Here is a 17,029-nt window from a genome sequence, read left to right as displayed (position 1 = left end):
TGCTGGTGTGGAGCTGAATGTCTCTGTGAGTGTGAACTCACGGTCCTGTAGAGCCCTGCACTATTATCTTTGCAGCTTTCTATGGGCACTGGACACATATTTTTTTCTTCACCAGAATATCACCAACTCTCTCTAAAGGCCTGATCCAGCTCCATTGGCATCTATAGGAACCTCTGCACAGACTCCAGTGGTGGCTAGGATCAAGTCTTTTGAGGAATGATCTTTCCCTATGAGATCACCTACAATTAGCAAAGTAAGAGTGTGTGCACTTGCCTCCGTACAGCTATGTTTACCTATCCTCAGACTGGTCCCTGCGATTCTTCTTCCGCATCTGCTCTGCCCAGACTTTTTCTGCATCACTAACAAGGACAAACTTTGGCCCAACTTTCAGTCTTCTGTGCAATTTTGGATAGGAATGATATCATAAACCCTATGACAGGAAGAGCGGGAGTCTCAGCATGGCTGGTTTGCTGAGGTATTTCTGGCTGAAGACTGAAATTCTAGCCTGCCTTCATTATACGTGTACGTGAGCAGGTCTGAGCCCCATCAAAGGGTGTTTCACATCTGTTTCTCAAGTGGTGAATGAATAGCCTCTTACACCAGACTTAATTTTCATCTAATTTTGTCTCTGCTACTGGCATGATCTTGCAGAAGTCATTCCATCTCTCCGTGCCTCTGTTTCTCACCCCATCCTTCTACACCTTACCAGTTGAGCTGTTCAGCATCAGAAGGGCTTGGGTCTCACAGGGTCCCTAATGTGCTTACAGTATTCAGCCCCAACTGTCATTTGGAAATGTTGGCACCATCACAGCACAAAGCATAACAGCCCAATATGGGCGACTGCAGGCTTTAATCCCGCAGTAAAAGGAAGGGTCCTGGATATGCGCTTTCTTTGCACTAGCATTTGAATTCTCTGTGTGCTGCTTCTGACTCATCCAGATAGGTTTTAAAACCAGAAATTACAAGGTGGGATGCAAGTTGTTATAATGTGCCTGGCTGCACACTCTGAACTTCTTGTATGCTCTACAAAAGTATCCTAAGCAAGGGCATGTTCAACCTCTGCTTGTTAGGCACACTGGCAGCTTGTCAGGGTCCCAACCAATTTGAATTAATTAACTAGCACAGCTACATTATGCACCTGGGAGCCCTCCAGGCTTCAGGTTCCAATATGCTCTGTTTCATCTTGATGAGAGGAAATACCCCTTAGTCATGATAGGGCACTGCATTGTGGGGTTTGGGCTCCACGGGCTCATCTCAGTAATTAAAATGGGAGAACAGCTGCAGGCTACCATGTAGCACTTCCTGGGTGACATTGGCCTATGGACATCAAACTGTGTCATGTCAAATCTAAAAGAAAGTCTGCTTTGCATCCGTGTTGTATGTAAATGAAGACACTTCTAGGTGCATTTTCCATGGTGAAACCAAGCAACAAGTGGAACAATGCAGCGCTTATTGACTTTTTTCAGGAAGAGGGTGAGGTGTGTATCTGCACCATGCAGCAATACCTGTTAGCTACTAGTCAACCAGCCCAAGGAGCACCAAGCTCGATCTGGGCTCATTGACCTGTTCTGGGATGGAGAACTGCATCTGCCATCCTGTCCTCACCCTTCAGACCTGGGAGAGACGTGCAGGAGACCACATAGGCTATGCCTACACCATTTAGATGACACTTGTCAATCAAGGTCCTCCATAGCTGCTTCATCTCCCCACAGTGTTTGTAAGGTTTCTATGCAGCCTTTACACTTTACTCCCCAGAAAGTGTTTAAGGCAGCATTTTTTCTGCTCCAGCTTTCCCAAGAGGATAGGAAGAGCACAGGGATAACAGCTCTGATTACCATCCTCTCCTCCAAAGCAGAGGGATCTCGTCCTCCCCCATTTATACAGCACTGGGACATTTTGAGGTAAGACAGAAAGCACATCATTTCTTGCTGCACAGTCAGCACCATTCGTAAATTTGCACACTGCTGCCAGCCTGCCAGACTCTTTTTTTTTTTTTTACAGACTTCTAAGACACATTAACAAAACCTTTTAAATTTCATACTATGCAGAAGATGTTTTTTTTTTTTTTAACACCTGTTTAGTCTCATAACATCCATCTTGCTTTGACCTAATCAAACATCATACAAAAATGAACAAAATAAAACTGCGCAATCTGCATCCTTCGTACGTGGAGGCACGTAAAGTTTCCTGCTGGCTTTCTCAATACTTAATGGAGGAAGAAGACACCTTGCTTAAGAAGATATGATCAGCCTAAGAGGAGCTCAGCGTCCCTGCAGAATCAGCAGAATGATGGAGGAACCAAAGTGATCCTGAGTGGATCCCTCTCTGCCCCTCTTGATTCCCACCCACCTCTCCCAGCAGCACAGGCAGATGTTGCAGGCAGATGTGCGTGGCCTCTTGGTGATGTGCAAGATGCATAGGAGAGGTGGGATGGATCTCAGTTTTGTGTTTCCCTGCATTTCAGTTCCCTGCTAGCAAAATGGCAGTAACAACGCATAGGCTTCCTGGCTCATTTGTTATTCGGAACATCAATTATTTAGAGGAGTTTATGTATGTTTCCAATACTTTTGGGCTGCTAACCAAAAATACTGCACAAATTTCTGAGTTTGAGTCAAGCACAGAATTTATGTGGCTAGCAGAGTATACACAACAATGTTGATGGAGAGAGCAAAAAAACCCCACCCCAACAACCCAAAGAATGGTCACAATTCTAACCTTGGGATAAACTGCAAGTTTCACGTACTCGCTTTGAGTAAAGCTTTCCTATAATGTTTCTCCACGTTGCAAAAAAAATGGTCACTCTTTCCATGAAAAAAAAATTCTTCCTTGTTAACAACATTGTGAGAAATGTTCAGAATAGCCAAGTCAAAAAGATGGAAACAAAATAAAAAGAAGGCCGAAAGAACCCCCAAGCCACAGGTACAACTGCTTTCTCCAACTGCTATTGATTCTCTAGGGAGTGGCCCGTTTCATAAATGAAACACGTCTTCCTTGTAAATATGTTAATTGTCTTTTGACAGGCCACAACTATCTTCCCACATCTGGACTGCCCCAAGCCATGGCGAAGACATAGCATTTATTTGAAGTCTCACCTACTGTCACGCTTCTTAGGCATAGCATTGCTCTTTCACTGTATTTTACAGGTCACAATTAGCACAACAGGGTAGTAAAATATTAGCCAATTATCACGGACAAGCAGTTCTGCCTTGCAAAGCCTTTTCCACACTCAGAATTGCACTGGTTTAATTAAAGGTGTGTTTTAAAATCAAATTAGTTAAGCCAGTGCAAACACTGGAATCTATTTAAAGTTGGTTTGTATTGATTTAGCTTAATCTGATCAGGAAATTACTTAAATTAAAATGGTACAGAGCAGATTTAAATTGGTCTGAGTGACCATGTCTTGCACCCGTTTAACTAAATAATTTTAAAACCAATTTTGCGTGGACCATATCCCCCTGTTCTGACAAGGAGCATGAGCTAAAAAGGTGAATGAAATAACCTGATAAAGGAATGATACTTAGGACCTGATTCAGTACTGTGGTACGTCAGTGTAAGTCTACAGTTGTAGAGTTGTAGTTGGCCATAGTTGTAGTAAAACTCAGAACTGAGCATAGTTTGATAGTGCTTCCTCTAAGCATTTTGTAAGGTTTCCAACCCTAAAACAGGGCGAGCTATTTTGGAATTTTTTTTTTTAACAGCCCTGGCAGTAGTTCTAAGATGCACTAATTTCCTGAGTCGCGTATTCATTTTTCATTTTTTATTTAAAATTTTTGAAAACTTCTATCATTTCAGGCCTAGAGAAAACAATAATATTAAACCTTACTTGACTCCTTTTAAGAATTATTGCTTTCTAATCAAGGTTGACAGTCTTTCCTTTCTTACACAAATGAGGTAAGCTCATTTTTATAAATAGTGCATTTCCATCCAAGATCTGTTCTTTTAATTCCTCATAGGAAAGAAAGAGGGGGAGGGGGAGAAGGATATTGCATTTTCAAATAAAATTCCCCCAAATTAAATCCTACAGAAGCTTAAGGTCTGAGAGGGGTTTCTTGTGGTGCTTTTATATTGCAAATACTGAGGGTTTAGATTACTTACATAAGCTTTAGTCACCAATAGAGCTAGCTTAAAAAAAAACAAGAACGCTGAAACAGCTGTAGCACTGTATATGAGTCATTTGGACCATGGCAGAGATGTGAATACTAAGGTAGGAGTATCACTGCTCTGCAAGCTTACCGAGGCGCCTTGTTGTTGGGTGTACCTCCAGGCAAAAAATGAATGTCTGCTAGTCTCATAATAAACACCATGCTGCAGAAAACCAAGCAAGGCATATCAGTGACTTGTTAAAATGGGTGGTCAACAGTATGCGTGGGTTAAATAGCTCTTCCAGCGCTGTAGGCAGACAACAGGAATGGGTGCAGTAGGGTCGGATGTGCGTGTTGGAGGGTCTATCCTGGTGCCCTGCACTGGGAGGGAGGAACAGGACACTTGTTCAGACAAGCTCAGGCCAACGGAGGTGGGCAGAAAGATGAACATAATATTGATAAATTGGGCTTTTTGGAGGCTTCGCTGCAAATCAGCACAGATGGCTCTTTCACCCACACCCTAGAAAAAATTGTGATTTATGGCTGGAGGCAGCAAGCATGTTGCCATGAATTACGGCAGTTTAGGAAGCTCACATTTGTAATTGGGAGCTGGTAATTATTTACCATGAAATGTGATCATTACTGTCAGGTGACAATGATATTCCCCCGCTTTATGCATTCAGTAACTTTCTGAAGACTCTTCATGAACTCTTTGTGGGGTGTGGAAGGAGGAGCGCTGGCTTCCCTCCATCACCACTACCAAAACCAGTGTGTGTTTTGGCAGTAGTTTTGCTTGGAATATTCAATTCAGATTAATGTAATTTCAACATCTACTATCCCAAGTGTGCGGTGGTGCCACTAAACATAAGCGTTTGCCAACTATGAAGTGCAGGCCATGTCATTCAGCATGGGAGTGAAATTATTCTTATCTATCTCCCATGTGTGTACCTTTCAGATTAACTCCACTGAAATCAATGGCATTACAAGGGTTTAAAAGCAGCCGCGGTGGGAACAGGCCGAAGAGAGGCAGTAGATTATCAGGCGATTTGGGGTGAGGAGCTGTGATTGTTTGGTGATTAACATTCATGTCAAATAAAGATGCAGCACCACATTCTGATTGCAACCACTCAACCCAGTGCCTTCTCCATTCACACAAGCATGGGAGCAGCTGGGAGGTGCCAGGAGGAGAAGGTCCTTCCCTGGGACAAACGAAGCCAAACCTCCTCTCTCCAGTCACCTCTCTCCCTACTCAAGGGGTCTGTTTTGTCCAGAGCTGTGCGTAAAGCAAGCCTATGTTATAATGTCTTGGGATGCAGGTCCTTCTGAGACTGGGTTGTAGCTGTTCCTTCTTTTTTATCTAAATCATAGCAAATACATATGTCTACCCCCAGTATTAGTCGGGGATTTCCTACTCTTATGAAGTTATCACATTCTTTAGAAAAAGCCCTTGGGTTGCAGACGATAAATGGCTGCCTTCTATTATTTTTCTTGTGTCCCTTGCATGTTCACTGTGTATATTGTAAATTAGGTCTATTGCTGAGACTTTCTTGATTCCCCATATCAGCCACATAGTTGTGTAGGGACAGATGTCTTCTCCATTTTTGATGCCTGACTGTTTGTTTGTGGAGGATCTTTCGAATTTCACCTCTTTATGAAAGCGATTTCAGTCTTGGGCAGAGGAACATCCTGAAAAGCGTATTCATGCCAAGACAAAGAGACTAATTTTATTTTGCTGAATCATCAAGTCTCTCAAAAAAAATTACATCCCTCATCCTGCAAGAAGCTACAGATGGACAGACCACATAGGGATTTGCTCCTACACAGGTATAACTTGCCATGGCCTAGTCAGCTCAGCGGTGCCATTTTCCTTTGATCTTGGCCAATCCTCAGTGAAAACCCCTGCTCTTGGGCAATCCTGTTTTACCATCTGCCTTTGCTCCTGAGCAGCCCCATTCAGCCAGATCCCACTCTGACAGGTATGTAAATATTCAGTTAACAGCAATGCTGACCTCCGCAGGGTGTAAGTCCCTTACTTGAGTTACTCTTAATTCCCTGCACCAGGTTTTTGCCTCCCCAAAAACTGGTAGTGCCTTCATGAGACTGTGAAAAAGCAGAGCTAGGCAGAGAGCCCAGGAGATTGGCCCTTGGGTTCCCAGTGACTGCACAGCGTGCCATTTGCTGGATGGATGCTGTTATACATGTGAATAGGTTACTGTTCCGTTCCTGTCACTTTTAAATTTCTCCATCTGTATGGACTTTTTCAGGCACAATATTTCATATCCAGGTGTCTTCCTTTGTGCTTTCACCATAATAAAATGGCATGGAGGAGCAGGGAAATAGCTGCCATTGCCCCTAAAATTGTTGATTATTTTCAGACTACATTTCTTGAAGAAATAGTCTGGTATACACAGTGTGTTAGGAGGCAAAAGAACACATGTCAGGGTGAAGAACTAGTATTTAAAACTGATAAAAGAAAGAATTTATTAAGAAAAATACAATGTGAACTACTTCAAAAAGTAAGTTACGGCTTCTTTTCTATTTTTAAGGCATAAAAGACTCCATCTCTTTTCTCTTCGTGCAATATCTCTAGTTTTGCCATAAAGAGGAATTTCACTGTCAAAAAAATACCTGGAAAAATTCACTTACGCCTGCAGAGCTCCCAATAGATATGAAAACCAAGCAAGAAAGAACAGTCTTTGTCCTGCTCATTGCTTTGCCATATAGACAGAGCTCTGTGATGTCACCCTAACAGTCACCCTTTTGTTTTTTTTCTCATTGACTTCTTCATGCAAATACCTGCTTTGGTGCTGTACCAATGAAGCAGAGCATCCTCAGCTCCTGGGGCTCAGACCCCTCCTCTGCACCTGGGCACTGCCTCACCCCAACACTGGGTTATCATCTGGAGCGAAAGCCTTTTCTGTGCATCCCCAGTGCTTGTTGGGAAGTGGGGACATGTTTCTGTACATACAGTGATTGCTAAATCTAATGGTGTGTTACTGTGCAGACTTTCTGACCAGCTGTAGGTTGCTATTTGTAAGACCCTGTTATTACTGGCTCATACTTTATTTTAGGGACATTAACCTGCCTGTATGCTTCTGCCGGTGCCTTACTGGTAACCTTCTGTGTTATGCCAAGCTCAAGACGCCTAAGTAAAAGACTCTTTGTGAGTCTTCATTTTAAGCTGCTCGTTTTTAAAAAAAATCTCCTTCTCTTTCCTGCCCTCTCTCATACCCTCTCTCTTTCTCTTTTTCTCCCTCTCTCTTGGCTTTTGCTTCTCTGTCTTTTGCTTCTCTGTTAAAGAGGGCACCCACCCTGGGAGCAGGGTAGGGACAGGTTGCCTGTAAACTCTGTGCTGTTAGGACCCCTTGGTGATTTGCTGAGAGCACCAACAACTAGGAGGGGAAGGGAAGGGAAGGGAAGGGAAGGGAAGGGAAGGGAAGGGAAGGGAAGGGAAGGGAAGGGAAGGGAAGGGAAGGGAAGGGAAGGGAAGGGAAGGGAAGGGAAGGGAAGGGAAGGGAAGGGAAGGGAAGGGAAGGGAAGGGAAGGGAAGGGAAGGGAAGGGAAGGGAAGGGAAGGGAAGGGAAGGGAAGGGAAGGGAAGGGAAGGGAAGGGAAGGGAAGGGAAGGGAAGGGAAGGGAAGGGAAGGGAAGGGAAGGGAAGGGAAGGGAAGGGAAGGGAAGGGAAGGGAGGTTGGCAGGCAAGAAAGCAAGCAAGAAAGACACAAAGCAAAGAAAGAAACACATAAAGAAAGTGTGTGTTGCTATTAGCTTATTTACTGTAATTTTTTGTCCCTTTACAGTTCAGTCACACCATGATGATCAACATTTTCCCTAGTTTTCCAGGCCTTCACTGGGATTTTTTTACTCCCTAGATCATTCAGCACCTTTTCCAAGTCTTTTCATTTGAAAGAATTCTCTCCAAATTACAAATGACCTTTTCAGAGCATTTCTCCACCCAGATGTAACCATGTGTGGTTGAACATGATAGAAAAATTATCTGGAAATAGGGCCCTGGGTAAGGTCCAGAGAACCATATCAAAATAGTAGTGCTTTCAGTTAGAAATTTGATGCTAAAGGTGCATGAGGGCCACGAGGCATTTGCTGTTGGATTGTTGTTTACCAGCACAAAAATGTGAGAAGGCAGTAGGTCAGTGTCAGGAGGAATTAGACCTGTCATGCTGCTGACCTTTGATGAACCTGGAGACTGTCATTTCTCCTTTCTGTGTTTTTCTGTCATTTGTCTGCTTTCCTCAATAAGAGTCCTCAAAGCAGGGACATGCAAGTTGCATGTTTACACACTGCCTAAAAAGTGCCAGCCTGGAATAATAACTATATTGCAAACACTATTTTGTTGCATCACTATACTGCAATTCAGTTTGCAAGAACAAGTTGCCCTTTTTAGGGTAACCCCAGGGGTAGAAGGAGGTCGATGGGGTAAAAGGGAGAGCACAGTCACCAAGCTCTGCACACCCCTGGCTGGCCAAGGAAAGCACATGGAAAACAGCACACGTGGTGGGACTGTACATAGGATTTCTGACCCACAACCTTCATGCTGCTCTCACTTGGGCTGGCCACAATCCTGTGACTGAGCAGGACTGGTGGCAATGATTCCGTATCTCCCCGATCTCCAGGAACTGTCCCCATTACCAGGGGGTTTCCTCCTGCCAGGATTGTCACCTTCCTCTCCCTGACCCCCTTTCTCTTTTCCATTACCACTTCTTCTTTATGGGAGCCCTTCTTTTGGGGCAACTCTGTTTTCCAGGACACCAAGCCCCAGATTTCACTGTCTAAATAGTTTCTGTGCAAAAGCACAATACATGATCAGTCTCCTAATAAGTGTCTCTGCCCCACATCTCTTTATTAACTGGAGAATTCAGGACAAGCTACTTTTGTTTGACAAATAGCCTGTACCAGTTACAGCTTGTGAGTAGCAGGCTTCTGCTTGGAGTTCAAAAGCTCATTTTGGGGCATGCACCCACATACATACATACACACACAATTATCTGCTGCCTGTTAGCATTCACAGTTTAAGCCATTTTTCACCTACAACACCCACACAGTTCCTTGTTGTCCAGTCCTGGATTATCTGGACAGGATTAAAGCTTGAGCTTTGAAGATTTTCACTTAGTTGGAGCATATGCAACATCTCCTCTCCAGTGGCTTCACTGGTGTTCAGTGGGGAGCTGGGTTTCTGTTCAGCCTGCTCTCCCTAAACCCTTCAGTAGGGCTTCTCTTCTCTATCATGCCTGCAGAAAATCTGTAGGAACTAAGTGTCCCTTACACAACTTCTTGTGAAATATGGAGGAACTTGGCCAACTTGGGCTCTCATGGGCTGCTCTTCACCCAGAACACAGGATAATAAAATGGGCAGCCAGAGGGAGGGGGAGTAGGATTTTTCCTGGTCTGGACTGAAATTCATGACAGAGATGAAGTTTCTTTTTTTTTTAACCAAAGGAACAGGCTCTGATCTGGTGGAAATCCCGTGACTCATGAAAAATTCGCGAGACCCGGACATGCTCCACATTCCTGACCTGTCTGAGCACTCCCATCAGAGCCGTCATCACAGAGTCAGTCATCCAACTAGGGGAAGGGAAACCATACCACGTGACTTACTGTTAGTGGCATTTTTCAAACGCTTTCAAGAGAAATCACAATGTGCTTGAAGAGTTTCCAGGGTGAAATATATCAATAAAATTATTCAGTATGAATAATTCTCCCCGTACTATTTACTGTCACACATTACGATCAAGAAGTAGAAAAGGACGCGTGAGAGAGAGAGAGCAAGAGAGAAAGAAAAGAAGGAAATTCTCCTCCCACACACTCAGAAGATGCATCGTTTCTGGATTGCTTCAAACTGAAAGGAACCCAATAATTATGATTTCACATTTCCAAGAGAACTAAGCCCAGTCCCACACAAATAGCCTCACTGTAGTAATATGCTGCTAGCCGCTCATCCTAACCTTAAACACACTATAAAGAACTGACCCAGCAGGCTACCAGCGCTATTTCTGGTTGTGGCTAGCCCTCATGTGTTTACTTTTCATTAACCTTATATCACTCAGGTCTTTATTAAACCTGTTATTCTTTTTTCTTTTGGTGTGCTCATCCTGATGTTTCTTGAATGGTCAAAACCCAGACTGCAGAGTCACAAAATGGGAGAAGGTTCCGGGAAACCAGCAAAGAGTCTGATTTGTGATAGCTTATAAAATGATGAGATCATACAGATTTTTATTAATGTAAATCTGAGCCTGCTATGGTTTGTCTGGGAACAAGCTGCTGAGTGGCCTTCTCATGAGCAAGAGTTGGCTCTGAGGATAGATGGTCCAAGTGCCTGAAACACAGGCAGACCTGAGCTCTGCCTCCAATCAGAAATGAAGCAAGATTCAACTTGTTTGACTACTACTTTTCAAGAGTTGTGAGACCTTCTTCTAGGAAGCACCTTTGTGTGTACAGTAGTTTGAGTTAATAGAGCTCAGAAGTGCGCAAAGCCAGAGCAAGGCTCAGGCTCACATCCCTGGAGCCAGCTCTGCAGAGGCTTGATCACTCCACTCTTTCAATAGACACAGAGAGACGTTCAACTCATAAGAAGGTACAGAGCTTTTAGATTGGTGACCCCCTCTATGCAAAAGGCTGTTGCAACAAAACTGTTCTGGTAAGAAGTCTTATTCCAAACCAAAGGTCACACAGCAATGAGAAATCTGCATGAAGGCCAGGTCCTGAGCACATGCTTAAGATAATGCAAGCAAGCACATTTTTTTATGTCAGAGGAATTGCTCCCAGGAGTTACTCTACCTGTGCGTCCAGGTCACTGGGCTCTGGATGTTCAAGCATCCTGCAGTGGTACAAGGAGCTCACAGCCCCATGACAGGAGAAATTCTGGTTTGTATATATATTTTTTTTATTTTTGAAGTAATATATCAGCCTTTCCAGTGTCTCCCTGGAAAAGGAGATTCCTGTCTGACAGAACACAGCAACAAAAGGGAAGACAGAGATTTTTATGGCTTTTGTCATCTTTTAATATTATTTTATGAACTGCGGTTATAGCAGTTTCAAATCATAGCCATTGCTTGCTGCTTTGTTTCTACTTATCAGACTCAAAGCCAAAACTAAAAGTAAAGCTAGCATGTTTGACATACTTCATCCTGTGCAAGAGAACAGCCTATAACAGCTAGGAAGAAAACATTGAATTAAAAAAATAAAGAAAGAAAGAAAAGGAAAGGAAAGCTCTTGCTTTTATAGAATTATTATTCAATAGCCATGGTACATGGCTCTGAAGCTAAGTGGTGTAGCTGTACATTGCACAGACTAGCGTATGCCTCTGACGTGCTAAACACTGATATCTCCTTATAATGATGTGTTAATGTAAGGGGAGTGATTTTGCAAAATTTTATGCCTTATTAAGGAAATGATTCAAGCCCAGGAAATGTGCGGGTTAAGTACTTGCTTTCATAAACATGGGTTACGGTGGAAAAAAAGATTTTAGATATTATGTGGAAAAATGCAGTAAAAAGCGCTGAATTAGCCCATTCCATTACATTGAATTGTTCAGCAATTATGGTCATCCCCCGGCCTAGAAAATTAAAGTATATGATGAAAACCCAATCTAAAGATATCCACTGCTGTGCTACTGAAGACATAGCATATCATGCTTAAAAGGCACTCAGGGCTTTAATGACCAAAAAAAAGTTATCTGAGGAATAAGTTTAAACCAGCTACAGTCCCAGCCCAGTGCTGCCATCCTCTCTTTCCTTTCACTTCTCAAACCACTCACACAAATAGGAATTGCAACAGATTGTCAGGGGCTCAAACGTGCTCTTCATAAGTGGAAGATCTTATACAAAACTCTTAATTGCAAAGCAAGCATAGTCTTTTGTGCTCTTCCTTCCAGAAGGGAGGATCAGTCCACCAGGCCCATCTTGCTAAGGAAGGAAAATGTGTCATGATCCAAGCTGGGTGGAGTGGAAGAAATAATTTTCAAATATTCGTTTGAACTTGAAAGCCACTTTATATTTCACTGCTTTCCCTATGCCATCATGTTCACTCGCCACAACAGTTTTGTTGCTGGATGGCATGCAAATGAACAGTCACGGAAAGCACACTTTTCATGCACATTGCTTGAGCACTGTATGCAAGTCCCTTTCAGGCTGAATAGCTATCTGCAGCATGCTTTTTGAACGATTCTGATTTTCTCAGTTCTATTTATGATCTAGTATTTACTAGAGACGTTCGCACCTACTGGGTATTAGCTTAGCAGATCTTTCTCTTTCAGCTCCAAAAGCCACTCACTGTTCTTTCTTGCTTTCTCTCAGTTCCATCTCTCCAATGCTTAGAAGCAGTAACTTTAGCCAGATTTTTTTTTTTCCTAAATTTAAAAATAATAATGTGGCTCCTCACTATAAAATGTCTGTCTCCTCCACTCCCAGCCTCCTGGGGGTTGCCGTGGGCATGGTCTGCAAATTAAGTGGAGGCACTCAGCCCTCAGTTCAGTTCTAGTCAAACATTAGCTGCAGTGTTTACCCTTGTGTAATCTTCAGTTTTGCATTAATTTAATACTGCTCAGCACTTTTTTAACATATTCAGCAAATCCATGGCACATAGTGTTTTGTGTCTGTATCTCCCCCATCAAACCAAGTTTTGATTTTTAACCAAACTCATCAAAGTAAGCTCCTCGCAATACTTTTCTCCCTCTACTTTGATCTTTACATAATAAAAAAAAAAAAAAAGTTGCTTTATGTGGTAATTCAGCTATACTCTGAGGGTTTTTCCCCCTTAACTTCAAAGAGAGCAAATAGGAAATTGTTTTCATTTTTCTTTCACATTTCACAGACATGTTCTAGTTGTTTTTGAGCAGCAGAAGGTAGTAAGCGTCTCCCAATTAATAATTCCCAGGTAAAATCATGGCCTCCTGTAAGCACAGATCTCAAGAAATTCAGTTCATAACACAAACAAATAAAACTCTCTTTGAAGGTCTGGCTAAAAGACAGTCAGAAATGGAGTGGGAGCACATCATCATTCTTAATCAGCCTTCTATCTTTGAACCTTCCTCTGAGCAAAATAAAACAAACAGAAATCTTGGAGTATTTAGTTAGAAAGCCACTCACCTCCTGGCTTCAAAACTGCAAAATCCCACTGGGCTGGAAAGAGCAGCGACTAATGCCACAAAACCTAGAGATCTCGCCCCAGCCCCATTACAGGTAATCCCATAACGAAGAGGGAAGAGATTTTGTTAAAGCAAGGACTGAAGTAAAGTCAACACCAGACCTCAGGCTTTTTGGCTGTCCAAATAAAGATCTAGCATTTCACGCCCACTGAGGACACTTGTATAACTCCCACCGCACAACAGAGTGGGCAATCGGGCTCTTACATCGACATTTGAATTGCATGATCTTTTCCAGGCTGGTGAGGCACATCAGCACATACCTCATCCCACCTACACTGATATTAGTAACTCTGCAAAAATCAATAGCTGTGTGATGAAAAGGTTTCAGACTTTCTGTGTTTTCATTGTGGGGGGGCTCAGGCAGGGCCTGGAGAGAAGCCGGAGGTGACAGGGACCATTTCCACACCACGTCTCAATGCCCCGGCAAGAAGAGCTGGCAGCCGCAAGGGCACTTCGGCTGCAGTTAGATTACACATAGGTGCAAAGTCCAAGAAAAATAGGTGCTTGAGCTCTGCTGCTTCCCCTTGCAGCTGATTTTTCATCAAATCTCCCTTGCCATGCTACTCCCACCCCGAGGACCCGACATGTCTGAACATGGCCCTTGGGCAGGGGTGCTGCGCTCAATCTCTGGCATGCCGAATTTAGTACAAAGAGCGAAAATCCCAGAGCAAACAAGGGAAAACACAGAGCTTGCTGTTCCTTGTACATGAGATAATTCCCTTTAGCTTATTGACATACATCGCTTTGTTTCTTCTCCCATTTAGGAAAGTACACAATTATGTGTGCGGCCGGGAGCTGGAAGCGCCAAGCCGGTTCTGCTGGACGGTACCCTGCCGGCTGAGCGCTCCCCAGGGACCCCCTTGATCTCCTCGCGCCTGTCTGAGGCCCTGCTCGAGTCAAAGAGATTAAGGAAAAGTCAGTGAGAATTTAGGCACGCCTGGCTCCAACAAGCCATTTGCACCAATTCACAAAGGAAAAGCCTTGGAAGTGTTTCCAAAAATACAGGCCAGTCGTGTGAGTTAAGGCTGCGAGAGAGCCTAACGCACAGACTTTCCCCATAATCAGGGTTTACCTCAACTCTGTTTATTCTGTAAACTCTGGTTTCTCAACAGAAACAGCTCATCACGCTACACCCCAGCTCGACAGACACGCAGAAAGCCTTTGTAAAGAGCTAGAAGTAGAACAACCCAGCTGTTTTTTTCATGAAAACTGTTTGCTAGCAAACTATCTCATCATTTTCCAAGCATTTTGGGGAAAAAAAAAGATATTAATAATGATTACATACAATGGGAAGCTGCCAGATTGATGGCACTGAAAAGCAAGGGAGTATCTCAGCCTATAGACAATTACCAGTATGGACAGTAGCAGCATAGCTGTCCCCACAGCCTCTGGTTAGGGAGCAGAGGAGGGGAGCCTAGGCTTTATCATGAAGACAAGTAAATTATTCAGAGCAAGCCATTTGCCAGATTGTCCTTTTTTTTTTTTTTTCACTTTTGATTTGAGGAATGAATTTCTGCAGAGCACTTATGATTTCACATTTATATCTCAGAATTGTTGAATAATTCTTGGCCCATGGCCCATCTGCAAACTGTTCATGTTGAGGCTGCACAGGCTGAGCAGCATGAGAGAGGTTAGTGCTAGATGCAGCTCGGGGCTGGAGGCCACCAAAAGCAAGGGAAAGAGCTCACACTGGACCACTGCCACCCCAGAGCTCAGCCCAAAGGCCAGAGCGGTGCTACGTGTCGCTTAGCTGATGGGAGAAGGCAAGACCTCTCCTGTGGCAGAGCTTGGCAGCTGTGCAATGCAAGCTGAGTTTGTGGCTGCTTTGCTCAAGGAAACATGTCAGTCCATCCATGCAGTGACACCAGATTGACCATGCTGCATCATCCCCACAGCTATCAGTGGAGGTACGGACTGTACATGCAGATGTAGCCACCTGGCTCATTGCTTTTCTGTACCTATCACTTTTGTAATCAAATATCGGGACTGAATACCTGTATTCATTTATTCAGCATTCACTTGGCTATTGAGCTGAGTTTCCATTACAGAGGGCATGAACAGCAGCAGCAAGAATTCGCTTCTCAAAATAAATCGGTCAAATATTTGTGAGAAAATAAATGAATTCTATTTTGTCGTGCTTGATATTAATACAGAGAAGACCCACCAAAACAGTATGGAGGGAAGACAGTGATTCCCCATGCACCAGGATAGCTAATAAATTGAGGGCAACACAACCTGGATCAAATCCAAACCACGGTAGGCTCTTGACTGTATTACTGCCAAACCCTGAGCCACCCAGTCCTTCTCTCCCTCGCCCCCAAAAAATACGTTTAGATTCCAAACACAAAGCTTAATTGTTTATTAAGGAAGTGGTTATGATGGGAAAATAATGCTGCTATGGAGGAAAGAGCAGGAGAGTTTTACAAGATGCAGTGGGATTTATCATCATCTCTTCCAGATCAACTCCCTCACCCCTTTGTTCTTCCTTTGGTTTTGCTTTAATTCTTGCTGAAATAGAAGTCACTTCTCTGGCTGTGGACAGGATGGTATGTAAAACCCACACAGGATGACTGCATTGTATTGATATCATGAAAAAAGATCAGCTTTCCTTGTATTCATAGCCCTGTGAGACCTCTAATTAAACATGTGGCCTTATTTAATCCCTGCTTTATTCTCCCAATGCAGCTAGTGTAATTACAAACCAAACGTATTTTACACCCTGTTGTAGTGTGTTGATATATCTCCTGTTAAACAGAATAATTTCACGCATGGAAACTGGAGTTAATTTTTCCCTTTGAGGATATAAGACTGTGAGCCGGTCTAAGTATCTGTTCTGTGTAATGACACCCATGAAAGCACCACAAAAATCCATAGTCATAGATCCGTGCTCAGAACTTAGCAGCGTGTTTACAGGATCGAAGTAATCGCTCCATCGTGTCCTGTGGACCTGTACCAGGGACAGACTTGCCCTCATGAACCACTGGCGGTGGAATCAGAAAATTCTCAATAATGGAGCAAGGCACAAAACAACCCTGTCTCATTCCTAAATCTGCAGTGATCACATCATGTATATCTTTATTCGGTGATGCAGGATGACTCACAAAAATGTTAGCTCAAGATATATTTTAAACTCCTGAGCTAGCACTGTCCTGAGAAGAAAATTCTAATTTTGCTTCCTGTGGGCATACTTTCGAGAGCAGATTATAAATCTGAGTAGTGAAAATTGCACTCCCTTTTTTTCCACACAGGCAGTTTTGGAAGATCAGGATTTTTCACTGTAAAAACAGCAAATTGCCCACACAAACAATTTACATGCACACCCAAAACCACACACCCCAAATCCCATGCTCCTGTTCTCCACCCTTGCACAGTATGTTGCCCTCTTTTCTTCTCTGGTTGGTCTAAGCTTGGCTTTGTGAGATTGTCCCTAGCTTTGCAATAACAAATCTAGGTCTTTCCATCAAGGCAGGAAACATTCGCACTCTAAAACCAGCAGAGCCTATTCCATTTCTGGCTGGATGCAGCTGGGTCTGCATGTTCACGCCAGGTGTTTTGACTGGAAAGCTGTGCTGAGGCCATTTTGAATGTCTAGTTTTGAATGTCAGGCATGAAATGAGTTTGGAGAAAGCTGGTCCCATGTCGGGACACAAGCACCGAACAAGCTGGTGCTTCCAATGGGAGTAGTGCTGCTGCCTCCCCACGTTGCCCTGTCCAGGCTGTCTAGCAGGTTCTGCCTATGCCAATCATAGAATCATAGAATTGTTAAGGTTGGAAAAGACCCTTAAGAT

General features: G+C 43.4%; 1 long non-coding RNA gene across 1 annotated transcript in view; it reads right to left on the bottom strand.

The window, feature by feature from the left end:
* Window positions 1-13,347, bottom strand: part of LOC148055896 (uncharacterized) — a 72,973-nt gene extending 59,626 nt beyond the window's left edge. Inside the window, exon 1 of the long non-coding RNA XR_015704757.1 lies at window positions 13,183-13,347. This is a non-coding gene — a long non-coding RNA (uncharacterized LOC148055896). The remainder of the gene's footprint in view (window positions 1-13,182) is intronic.
* Window positions 13,348-17,029: the final 3,682 nt, after the last annotated feature.

The sequence above is a fragment of the Nipponia nippon genome, unplaced genomic scaffold (genome assembly GCF_047370975.1).
Source record: "Nipponia nippon isolate SJK-2023a ecotype South Korea unplaced genomic scaffold, ASM4737097v1 scaffold_2, whole genome shotgun sequence".
Classification (NCBI taxonomy): Eukaryota; Metazoa; Chordata; class Aves; order Pelecaniformes; family Threskiornithidae; genus Nipponia; species Nipponia nippon.
This window is presented reverse-complemented; position numbering and strand designations above follow the sequence as displayed.